This window comes from Pan paniscus, chromosome 19 (genome assembly GCF_029289425.2).
Source record: "Pan paniscus chromosome 19, NHGRI_mPanPan1-v2.0_pri, whole genome shotgun sequence".
Lineage (NCBI taxonomy): Eukaryota > Metazoa > Chordata > Mammalia > Primates > Hominidae > Pan > Pan paniscus.
The window spans coordinates 80,933,266-80,945,013 of NC_073268.2; the positions used below are offsets into that span (position 1 = coordinate 80,933,266).

Sequence of the window (11,748 nt, forward strand, 5' to 3'; positions counted from 1 at the left end):
AACAAAAAGTTTGGAATAGCCATAATACTTATCTGGGATATTTCTATTATGTAGGAATTAGTATCTATGCTTTTCTTATGCCAGCACTGAGCTGCCCCACCAAAAGGTCTTTCACTGACATAATAAAGAGGCAGGATTTCAATTCAGACAGATCTGGCTCTTAAATACTAGTCCACTTCACTGCACCATGCTACCTCCCACAACTAGGGTGGGAAAAGACATTTACGATTGTGAAAAGCCTGGAACGCACGAACTGATCAGTTTAAGAGGGTTCGATGCATACACCTCCCACACAGTGTTATGAAACTGTCCCAAATATTTAGGAGGAACTGAGCGTTCACAGACACTAGAATTAGCTTTCAAACTATGCCAACATGTCGTTTAACATGCAAGTGCTCAAAATTAAATTGCACTTCTGCCCTCAAAAAACCCTAGTTGATAGCTTGGGTGTTTCTTATCATCTTTATTAGCTGGGGTTATGAAACTTAAATGGGTGATGTTGCTAAAACACTTTTCTCTAACACTTTCCCATGGGGAGTTAGAGGCAGGCTGCATGATTTGGCCGGGTTTTGTTCATCACAAATTAGGTCAACATCCCAATCCCAAAAGAAAGCACCATTAGTGAAATGACATGTTTCAAGGGCTTTCCAAAATCAGTCCACCGGGTTTTGGCAAGCTCCAGCAAGGGTGGAGAGGGGTAAGGGGCAGCCAGGCCTTAATGGCCTTCTGAAGTTGGGTCCTGTATCTGACAAGGTTTCCAATGGCTCCTATAAACAAAACTGACTTTGCTCTTACTGCTTTTATGCAATTAAAGAGGCCAAATGCTGAAATAAAAATCTCACTTAACAATGAGGATTTACAGTAATGAAAAAATTATCTCGAGTTTTTTCTTCAGTGATGATGCAGTGACAGAAAGATTGAGGATGAGAGGGGAAAAAATCAACATTAGGAAACAGAATGTTGATTTCCTTTGTCCTAAAAATGCAATATAGCAATGAAAGAATCAATACTTTGTTAAATGTTTAACACTGATGTCCAATCTTTTAAAGTTACCCTTTTAAGATTATTTCAACAAGCAAAATAAGTCTTAGCAGTTTTTACTTTGATAATTGCCAAATGATATTAGGAATATTACCTTTCCTCCCTTGCTTACAACAAAAACAAATACAAAAATGAAAGTTATAGGTAAAGATATATAATTTATCAAAGTGTTTTTTTGTTGTTTTTTTTTTGTTTTTTTGAGACGGAGTCTCGCTCTTGTCACCCAGGCTGGAGTGCAGTGGCACAATCTCGGCTCAGTGCAACATCCAACTCCTGCCACCACGCCCAGTTAATTTTTTGTATTTTTAGTAGAGACAGGGTTTTGCCATATTGGGCAGCCTGGTCTTGAACTCCTGACCTCAGATGATCTGCCTGCCTCAGCCTCCCAAAGTGCTGGGATTACAAGCGTGAGCCACCATGCCCAGCCTATCAAAGACTTTTTTTTCTTTTTTTTCCCTATTTTTGTTTAATTTATTTAAGACCACCTCCCTACAATTTCCAGAGAAAAAATACAAAACAAGAAACAGACTTGGTTTCAAATACATAACCAGGTGCTGGAGTTTAAAGCATTACTGATAACATTGTTACAGAAGAATGGCAGCTTACTGCAGGACACTTCAGTATTCCTGAGGAATAAACATGATTTCTCTTGTCCTCCCACTGGGACGTTCTCAGGTGAAGTCACTGCTCCTGCTCTTTGACATATTTTCCATGTAGAAGATATGGAGCCTGGAAATCATGCTGACAGTTGGAGTAAGCCATTCCTAATCCCATGCCAGAACTGAAGGCTAATGGCCACATTCTTCTTTTAAAGAAGTGAGAAAACAATTCCTAATCCAAAACCAGTACCTATCTTCACCACCGCATCTGCCAGGCACTGGTCCCACTTCCTGCTGAGCTCCAATTCCAACATGTTCCCCACCCATGCCTCTAGCTTTCCTCTCCGCCAGCCCCTGCACTCTTTAACACTACCAAAGTCTTAAATGACATTTCAAACTGCTAGATGGCCGGGCACAGTGGCTCACACCTGTAATCCCAGCACTTTGGGAGGCCAAGCTGGGTAGATCACTTGAGGTCAGGAGTTCGAGATCAGCCTGGCCAACATGGCTAAACCCCATCTCTAATAAAAATACAAAAATTAGCCTGGTGTGGTGGTGGGCACTTGTAATCCCCGTTATTCGGGAGGCTGAGGCAGGAGAATTGCTTAAGCCGGGAGGTGGAGGTTGCAGTGAGCCGAGATCGCGCCACTGCACTCCAGCCTGGGAGACAGAGTGAGATTCCGTCTCAAAAAAATAAAAATAAAAATTAGCCAAGTGTGGTGGCGGGAGCCTGTAGTCCTAGCTACTCGGGAGGCTGAGGCAGGAGAATCTCTTGAGCCCGGGAGGCAGAGGTTGCGGTGAGCCAAGATCGCGCCACTGAACTCCATCCAGCCTGGGCAACAAGAGCGAGACTCCATCTCCAAAAAAAAAAAAAAAAAAAAAAGAGCTTTCAAACTGCTAGGAAACTAAAAATGTTGGTACATTAATAAATCACTAGCAGTTTAGACATTAACACTGCAAGAGGGAGAAGTTGGTGGCTACACAATGTTTTTATCGTGACTTTTACAAATCAAGCTGGTTATAAAGTCATTCTGTCATTCTCAAAGATATTAAGTTACCCACAGATAAATTAAATAAAAATCTCCCAATGCCTCTACGGATCTAACCACTCCAAGGAAACTAGCATGTTAAGCATTTTATCTAAAATATGAAAAAAAAACTTTTTTGGAAACCAGCTATCTCCTGTTCATTACCTCACTATTGAGTCATGCTTCCTTTAACAAATCCAGACCTTACGCTTTCTATCCTGTCTTTTACACTAGTCTTTCTGAAGCCATTAAAACTCTCCCATGTTAAAGCAAAAATCTAGGATGTCCAGGTTTACTTCCCCATCACCTTTTCTCAAGCTGAAGACTTTTGGATTCAGTATCCAAGAAGGGACTCGAGTTGGGGAGAGGAAGAGAGGAGCAAGTAAGTAGGAAAGGAAGGGCAGTCTGTACTGTTAATGTCTCTTCCCCCTCCCCTTTATGGGAGCCTTTGTACAGGAAAAGCTGAGAAAGTGATCCACGGTTCCAAACAAAATGCTCTATGCTTATGAGGACCACGTGTAACACAGGGGTTTAGTGTTCCATTTTATTTTTTGTTGTTGTTTGTGTGTGTGTGTGTTTGAGACAGTCTTGCTCTGTCGCCCAGGCTGGAGTGAAATGGCGCAATCTCAGTTCACTGCAACCTCCGCCGCCCAGGTTCAAGTTATTCTTCTGCCTCAGCCTCCCAAGTAGCTTACAGGCGCCCACTAGCGCATCCGGCTAATTTTTGTTTTTTGTGTTTTTTTTTAAGTAGAGACGGGGTTTCACCATGTTGGCCAGGCTGGTCTCAAACTCCTGACCTCGAGTGATCTGCCTGCCTTGGCCTCCCAAAGTGTTGGGATCTGGCCAAGATGGTGAAACCCCATCTCTACTAAAAATACAAAAATGAGCCGGGCGTGGTGGCAGGCGCCTGTAATCCCAGCTACTTGGGAGGCTGAGGCAGAGAATCGCTTAAACCTGGGAGGCAGAGGTTGCAGTGAGCTGAGATCGTGCCACTGCACTCCAGCCTGGGTGACAGAGCGAGACTCCATCTCAAAAAGAATAGTGGTGATCAACCTATATTGTACAAGAGCCCTTGGGAATTACATTTTTAAAAAAGACACAAGGTGGACCCTCATGCCCCTCATCAACGAAACAGAACTGGGTACATTCCCAGGTGAGGCCCACGTGCAGCCATGATTTTACCTTGGAATCCCATTCAGCCTTGAAGTTTGGGAGGAATGAATTCCACTTGTAGCTCCAGGAGAGATTTATGATTAAATTTACGGTGTTTAGCGCATCTCGCTGGCCAAGGAGACTTAAGGAGACACTGGCTGAGGGTTTCTGGAAAATTTTATTCATTCTTCTGTAAAAACTGCAGCCAGGACTACCTCTGGTTAATCCCATCAGTTTGGATGGGTTACCTTTCACTAGCAACATTAAAGACCCCAAATTAGAAAGCAACACATAGGCATGGTGAAGTCAAGAAAAGGGTGGACTTGAATGTTTATTTACAGGATGCTGCAAGATAGGAAATTCCACATAGAAATTAGAAACCTAGTCAGAGGACAAGCTTCATACAGTATGTACAGTTGGAACTGTTCAAGTATAGTTTCAGTGTGAAAAGTGCTACAATAACAAACCACATTTAAGAAAGAGTTCTTAGTAGAGAAACAATAAGACAAAATACCAAACATAGTACACAACAAATTTATGTCTCAGCTACATGATCTAAAAGTTAGAGGTCCTAGGAGCCCCATCCTGAACTTGGAAAGTGTAGCCTTCAGAGGTAGTTTCTGGCACAACGTTTTGATCTTCCTCTTCCTGGAAATATATTAAAAAATAAGTATAAAAATGATATAAGTATTCCAAGCAGCAGCCTATCTGAAGTCTGTATTTAATCTCTAGGTCTTGATCTGCATTTTACACCTTTAATCCTGTATGATATTATAGTATTTGACATAGGGGAGGGAGGGTCTCTGAAACTTTGCCAATTCATAAATGCTAGCTACTACAGTAACAGAAACAGGCCGAGATTTTTTTTCTTCCCCAACCGTCACTTTTCAATAGGAAAAGACTGTATTAGGCCCAGAGCATGGTGGTGGGTTTGGCCTACTTCTCTATCACCTCCTACAATGACACCCGTTAACTTACCCTCAAGATATTCTAAGATTCTCAAGGCTGTTCATTTGAAACTAATCTGGTGACTTTTAAAATCTCACCTCAACGCCAAGACCAAGGTGCGAGGGCTTATTGAGATCATCTCCAATGCAGCAGGGTACGAGAATATCCCCATCCAGCACCGTGAAGAAAACTTCCTGAGGCAGTTGGCTCAGAAGGTCCCCGACAAGCTGAATAACCCTAAGTTCAATGATCCGCACATCAAGACCAACCTGCTCCTGCAGGCTCGCCTGTCCCGCATGCAGCTGAGTGCTGAGTTGCAGTCGGATACGGAGGAAATCCTTAGTAAGGCAGTCCGGCTCGTCCAGGCCTGCGTGGATGTCCTCTCCAGCAATGGGTGGCTCAGCTCTGCTCTGGCAGCTATGGAATTGGCCCAGATGGTCACCCAAGCCATGTGGTCCAAGGACTCATACCTGAAGCAGCTGCCACACTTCATCTCTGAGCATATCAAACGTTGCACAGACAAGGGAGTGAAGAGTGTTTTCGACATCATGGAGATGGAGGATGAAGAATGGAACCCAATTCTTCAGCTGACTGACAGCCAGATTACAGATGTGGCTCGCTTTTGTAACTGCTACCCTAATATCGAACTATCTTAGGAGGTGGTGGATAAGGACAGCATCCGCAGTGGCGGGCCAGCGGTGGTGCTGGTGCAGCTGGAGCGAGAGGAGGAAGTCACAGGCCCTGTCATTGCGCCTCTCTTCCCGCAGAAACATGAAGAGGGCTGGTGGGTGGTGATTGGAGACACCAAGTCCAATAGCCTCATCTCCATCAAGAGGCTGATCCTGCAGCAGAAGGCCAAGGTGAAGTTGGACTTTGTGGCTCCAGCCACTGGTGCCCACAACTACACTCTGTACTTCATGAGTGATGCTTACATGGGATGTGACCAGGAGTACAAATTCAGCATGGATGTGAAAGAAGCCGAGACGGACAGTGATTCAGATTGAGTCCTGAGGCATTTACTCTTGGGTAAACGAGAGTTGAGCCTGAATTAGGAATGTGTATATTGTAGGGATCCTGGTGGTTATGGGGACCACGTCTGTGGGCCTGAGGTCTGGCCAGCCAGGGCTGGTGCTGTCCCCGCCCACATCCACTTCCTTTTCCCTTGTTCACACTCTGGATCCAGTGACAGCAGGTGTCACGGGTCAAGCATAAATCATATATAGCATGTTCAGGCATGTTACTGGTAGTTCCTTTTGAGTCTGACATTCTAATAAAATAATTTGTAGAAACCAAAGCTAAATAAATAAATAAATAGATTTTATTACCATCAAGCCAAACATCAGAGGGGCAAATAAGTACATTACATCCTATGCACACTGATATTTTACTATATTTAACAAAGATATGAGGCTCATTTTTAAAAGTATGAGGGAAAAAAGGGCTCATGGCCTTGGCTTTACATGTTTCCAAGTTGTTATTAATATTACCATCCATTACTCACCTCTACAGAGAAATACTTCTCAGTTAAGCTTAATGAAGCCTTATATACAGACTCATTTTCATGGTTTTGTAGAGCTTCAATTTTGTCTAAGCCTCCACATTCTTCAATCATTGTACTAAGTTTCTCAGTTTCACCTAGTTTCTCAGCAGCCTAAAAAAAAAAAAAAAAATCCAAGTTTACTGGCGTATACTCTGAATGTTTTAATGAAGAAAACATCGAAAATTTGAATATTGATATGTCAGGCAGAAATAAGCATCTTAACAGTTCCTTCATCAAGCCTATCATAGTTTTATGTCCATTTTATATTTTGTTGAAACTCAGTGTGATTGGATCTGTACCTACTCTTAGCAGTACTTCGACTGGAGCCAGAGATCTTACAATCAGTAGCTCTCAACCTTTTGTATGTATCAAAATCACATGGGCCACTTTTTTCTCTTTTTTTCTGTTTTCTTTTTTTTTTGAGATGGAGTCTCGCTCTGTTGCCCAGGCTGGAGTGCAATGGCGTGAAGTCGGCTCACTGCAAGCTCCGCCTCCCGGGTTCACGCCATTCTCCTGCCTCAGCCTCCCGAGTAGCTGGATCTATAGGCACGTGCCACCACGCCTGGCTAATTTTTTGTATTTTTAGTAGAGACGGGGTTTCACCGTGTTAGCCAGGATGGTCTCGATCTCCTGACCTCGTGATCCGCCTACCTCAGCCTCCCAAAGTGCTGGGATTACAGGCATGAGCCACCGCGCCTGGCCAACGTGGGCAACTTTTAAAACAACACTACACTCCAGTTCAACTGGTCTGCTATGGGAACAGGGGCGTATTGTTTCGTAAAGCATCCTATGTCATCAGAAGGTGTAGTCAAGGTGTCTAAGGGCAAAGATGGCCTATGGAGTGCTAAACTAAATGTCTCCGAACAGAATGTGTGTTGGTATTAAGGATTTACGGGGCATATGGAATGGTATGTAGGTTAGTTTTTCTTTAAATTTTCAACTTTTAAGAGATACATAAATATCTATAGATGAAATAACAGATTTGCTTCAAAATAACTTAGGGGATTAGATGAAGGAAAGAAGAAATACTGGCCACATACTGACAAATTATTTATACACAGTGACAGATACACCAGCATCCATTATTGTAGGCTCAATTTTTTTTTTTTTTTTTGAGACAGTTTCACTCTTGTCACCCAGGCTGGAGTGCAATGGCGTGATCTTGGCTCACTGCAACCTCCGCCTCCCAGGTTCAAGCAATTCTCCTGCCTCAGCCTCCTGAGTAGCTGGAATTACAGGCGCCTGCCACCACGCCCAGCTAATTTTTTTAATTTTTAGTAGAGACGGGGGTCTCATTATGTTGGCCAGGCTGGTCTTGAACTCCTGACCTCGTGATCCACCCGCCTCGGCCTCCCCAAAGTGCTGGGATTACAGGCGTGAGCCAACATGCCCAGCCTGTAGGCTCAACTTCTACATGTAAAAATTTCTAGAATCCAAAGTTGATGAGAAGGGCTTACCTACCACCAATCACTACGGCAAAGTGCCATATGCTGGTATGCTTGGATCAGTTAGGGGTGGAACCAGAAGAAAAATACAATTAAGTCATTCAAAAAAAATTTTTTTTTGAGACAGAGTTTCACTCTTTCGTCCAGGCTGGAGTGAAGTGACGCAATCTTGGCTCACTGCAACCTCCGCCCCCCACCCAGAGTTCACACGATTCTCCTGCCTCAGCCTCCCAAGTAGCTGGGATTATAGGCGTCTGCCACCAGGCCTCGCTAATTTTTGTATTTTTAGTAGAGACAGGGTTTCACCATGTTGGCCAGGCTGGTCTCGAACTCCTGACCTCAGGTGGTCCACTCACCTCAGCCTCCCAAAGTGCTAGGATTACAGGCATGAGCCACTGTGCCCGGCCAAGTCATTCAAATTTAATGTCACCAAAATTCGGTATGAAATTGGGAAATTAAATCAACAAAGTAAACAGGTGTGATGAGTCCACATAAGCGCCTGACTCCAATTCAGTTCGCACCATCCACTTGTCATCTCTTTTATATCTCTTATAATGCCTGCCACATTTTTAATCAAAGGGGTGGCCACATAAACAGGCTTTCTGATTCTGTGGCTTACTAGTGAGTAAACTTACAGCTGCCCTCCCCCAAGTCTAAATAGTAAACCAATTATTATCAAGTCCAAATTCAAACAAAGCCACCTTGATAGGACTTACCTGAAAGATATTTGAAATGGCATCCAGGATAACCAGAATAATCTTGGTATCTTTTGCAGGTAAGAGGTTCATCAACGGTTCTATTATGCCACAGTGAACAAGGTACACAATCTGTTCAACTGTTCCACGGCCCATACAGCTTCCTTTTGTGTCTCAAAATCTGCCTATTAAACATAAGGAAATGGTTTTATTTCAGAACAGTTTCACAAATAAGATTCCAAGAGTACTTTTTCACAAAAACGATGACTGAAAGTACCAAGGTTCTATCGATACAACCTTAAGTAAAGGGGTTACTGGGTATTGTTCAGCAAAGGACTCCTAGTAGAACCCAAGATTCTTGCACATGAAGAAGCTTATCAAGCACAGCTTTCTATAAATACTAAAAATGACTTGATTAAATCCTAAGACTTCGTTACCTTAGAGAGAACGCTGACAAGGAATGGGACTAATCCATGATTCACAACTTGCTGTATCTGGTCCTGGCGGCTGGCTGTGATGTTTGACATTGTCCACGTAGCTTCCTTCTGAATGTTAGTTTTGGGGTTGGTGAGCAGGCTGGGAAAGACGGCGAGTGCTCCTGCATCAATCACAACCTGAGTCTGTTCATCTATACCAGTGACGATATTCCCTATGGCTCTTAGGGCAGGAGTCTGAAAAGGAAAAAATGTTGATGCTGGTTACCTTATATTTTTCTCAGCACTTCAGAAATTCTGTACTCTAAAAGTTTTAACAAGAGGCCCAACATGACCTGAAATAGGCAATATTTCAGTATTGGTATCAACTGATTATGCTTTTTTTTTTTGAGACAGGAGTCTTGCTCTTGTCACCCAGGCTGGAGTGCAATGGCCTGATCTTGGGTCACTGCAACCTCCGCCTCCCAGGTTCAAGCAATTCTCCTGCCTCGGCTTCCCGAGTAGCTGGGATCAAAGCGTGTGCCACCATGTCCGGCTAATTTCTTTGTATTTTTAGTAGAGATGGGTTTTCACATGTTGGCCAGGCTGGTCTCGAACTCCTTACCTCAGCTGATCCACCCGCCTCGGCCTCCCAAAGTGCTGGGATTACAGGCATGAGCTACTAAAAATTTAGACCTACATTTAATTTTGCCTGTTAAACATTCATTATTTTATATGTAGAACAGTTTCCAAACTCGATGTCAGGACTCACTGGAGTCTCAAGTTATGGAGTATCCAAGTGTTTCGTTGCTAAAAAAGGCAGCTTTGAATAATTTAAAAAATGAACTAGAAGGCCAGGCACAGTGGCTCACACCTGTAATCCTAGCACTTTGGGAGGCTCAGGAGGGAGGATGGGTTGAGCTCAGGAGTTCGAGACCAGTCTGAGCAACATAATGAGACCTCCCCTTCTACAAAAAATTAAAACAAAACAAAACAAAAATCCAGGGATGGTGGTGTGTGCCTATCACCACGCAAGACCTTCTCTCAAAAAAAAAATAATCAGAGCAGACTGAAGATTATTCCTACATTAATCTCAATAACTTGCATTCAGATATACTTTGAGGGAGAAAGACATGAAGTTATAAGCAACATTCTGAGAATTTTGATATCTAATTTTATAATCTATATATTTCCACGGTTGAGTGTTGTTGCAAATATAAATGGGTTATGTGCGGCCAGGCGCAGTGGCTCACGCCTGTAATCCCAGCACTTTGGGAGGCCGAAGTGGGCGGATCACCTGAGGTCAGACGTTCGAGACCAGACTGAGAAACATGGTGAAACCCCATCTCTACTAAAAATGCAAAAATTAGCCAGACGTGGTGGCGGGCCCCTGTAATCCCAGCTACTCGGGAGGATGTGGCAGGAGAATCGCTTGAATCCAGGAGGCAGAGGCTGCAGTGCGCCTAGATCGCACCACTGCACTCCAGCCTGGGCAAAAGAGCAAGACCTGTGCCCTGCCCCCCCAACAACAAAAAAAATGTTTTATGTTGTGAATCAAAGTAGAAAGGAGGTTTGAGAGCCAATGCTACCCAAAATTCAAAAAGCCAGTATCCCTGTCTCTCCAGGAGCTTGACACCTAACAGAAAATGTGACAAGTAGACAAACAGCATAAAACAAGTGGTAAATAGATGGGTTACATAGCATTTACTCCCAATTTTGGGTGCAGAATCAGGGCTCTAGAGAATCCTGAGAAAGGAGTGTCTTTCCTACGAGGCTAAGGAGTGCTATAAGAAGAAGATGAGCTTTGAGTATTAGTACCCTAGAAATAGAACACACGTAGTAGTCAATCGGAAAAAAAAAAAAGATAAATGTGGAGTGCTAAAGGGCTAAAGGAAGCATAACGTGGCTGGGTGCAGTGGCTCACACCTGTAATTGCAGCACTTTGGGAGGCCAAGGTGGGCAGATTACCTGACGTCAGGAGTTTGAAACCAGACTGGCCAACATGGTGAAACCCTGTCTCTACTAAAAAAAAACAAAAATTAGTTGGGCGTGGCGGCGCGCACCTGTAATCCCAGCTTCGGGAGGTTGAGGCACGAGTATCACTTGAATCCAGGAGGCAGAGGTTACAGTGAGCCAAGATGGCACCATTGCACTCCAGCCTTGGCAACAGCACGAGACTTTGTCTCAAAAAAAAAAAAAGGAAGCATATTGTGAGAAAAAGAAGTAGGAAAGTGCCCAGTTATCTTTGGAAGATGAAAGATAAATTTGAAAATCTAAGATAGGTCTACTTTGTGGAAGGCCTTCATGGAGTATGGATTATATTATTATTTTTTAGACAGAGTTTTGCACTTGTTGCCCAGGCTGGAGTGCAATGGTGCGATCTTGGCTCACTGCAACCTCTGCCTCCCAGGTTCAAGCGATTCTCCTGCCTCAGCTTCCCAAGTAGCTGGGATTACAGGCACCCACCACCACCCTGAGCTAATTTTTTTTTATGTTTAGTAGAGACAGGTTTCACCATGTTGGCCAGGCTGGTCTCAAACTCCTGACCTCAGATTATCCACCCACCTCAGCCTCCCAAAGTGCTGGGATTACAGGTGCAAGCCACCGTGCCTGGCCAGAGTATGGATTTTTATTTTTAGAGACAGGGTCTTACTCTGTCATCCAGCATGGAGTGCAGTGGTACAATCATAGCTCACTGCAGCCTCAAAATCCTGGGCTCAAGTGATCCTTCTGCCTCAGCCTCCTGAATACCTAGGACTAAAGGCCTGTGCCACCATGCCCAGCTAACTTTTTATTTTTTGTAGAGACAAGGTCTTGCTATGTTGCCTAGTCTGGGCTCAAACTCCTGGCCTCCAGTGATCCTCCTATTTCAGCTTCCCAAAGTGCT

At 43.8% G+C, this 11,748-nt stretch overlaps 1 long non-coding RNA gene and 2 pseudogenes across 1 annotated transcript; 1 reads left to right on the plus strand and 2 right to left on the minus strand.

Moving 5' to 3' along the window:
* Positions 1 to 1,219: 1,219 nt before the first annotated feature.
* On the minus strand, positions 1,220 to 2,983 carry LOC100987525 (MICOS complex subunit MIC10-like; annotated as a pseudogene).
* A 1,880-nt stretch (positions 2,984 to 4,863) lies between these two features.
* Positions 4,864 to 5,821, plus strand: LOC103785079 (U5 small nuclear ribonucleoprotein 200 kDa helicase-like; annotated as a pseudogene).
* A 247-nt stretch (positions 5,822 to 6,068) lies between these two features.
* On the minus strand, positions 6,069 to 9,023 carry LOC129394359 (uncharacterized). The gene is made up of 3 exons (XR_008621582.2): positions 8,886 to 9,023; positions 8,470 to 8,633; positions 6,069 to 6,419 (listed from the first exon to the last, which is right to left on the minus strand). It is a non-coding gene; the product is annotated as an uncharacterized LOC129394359 (long non-coding RNA).
* Positions 9,024 to 11,748: the final 2,725 nt, after the last annotated feature.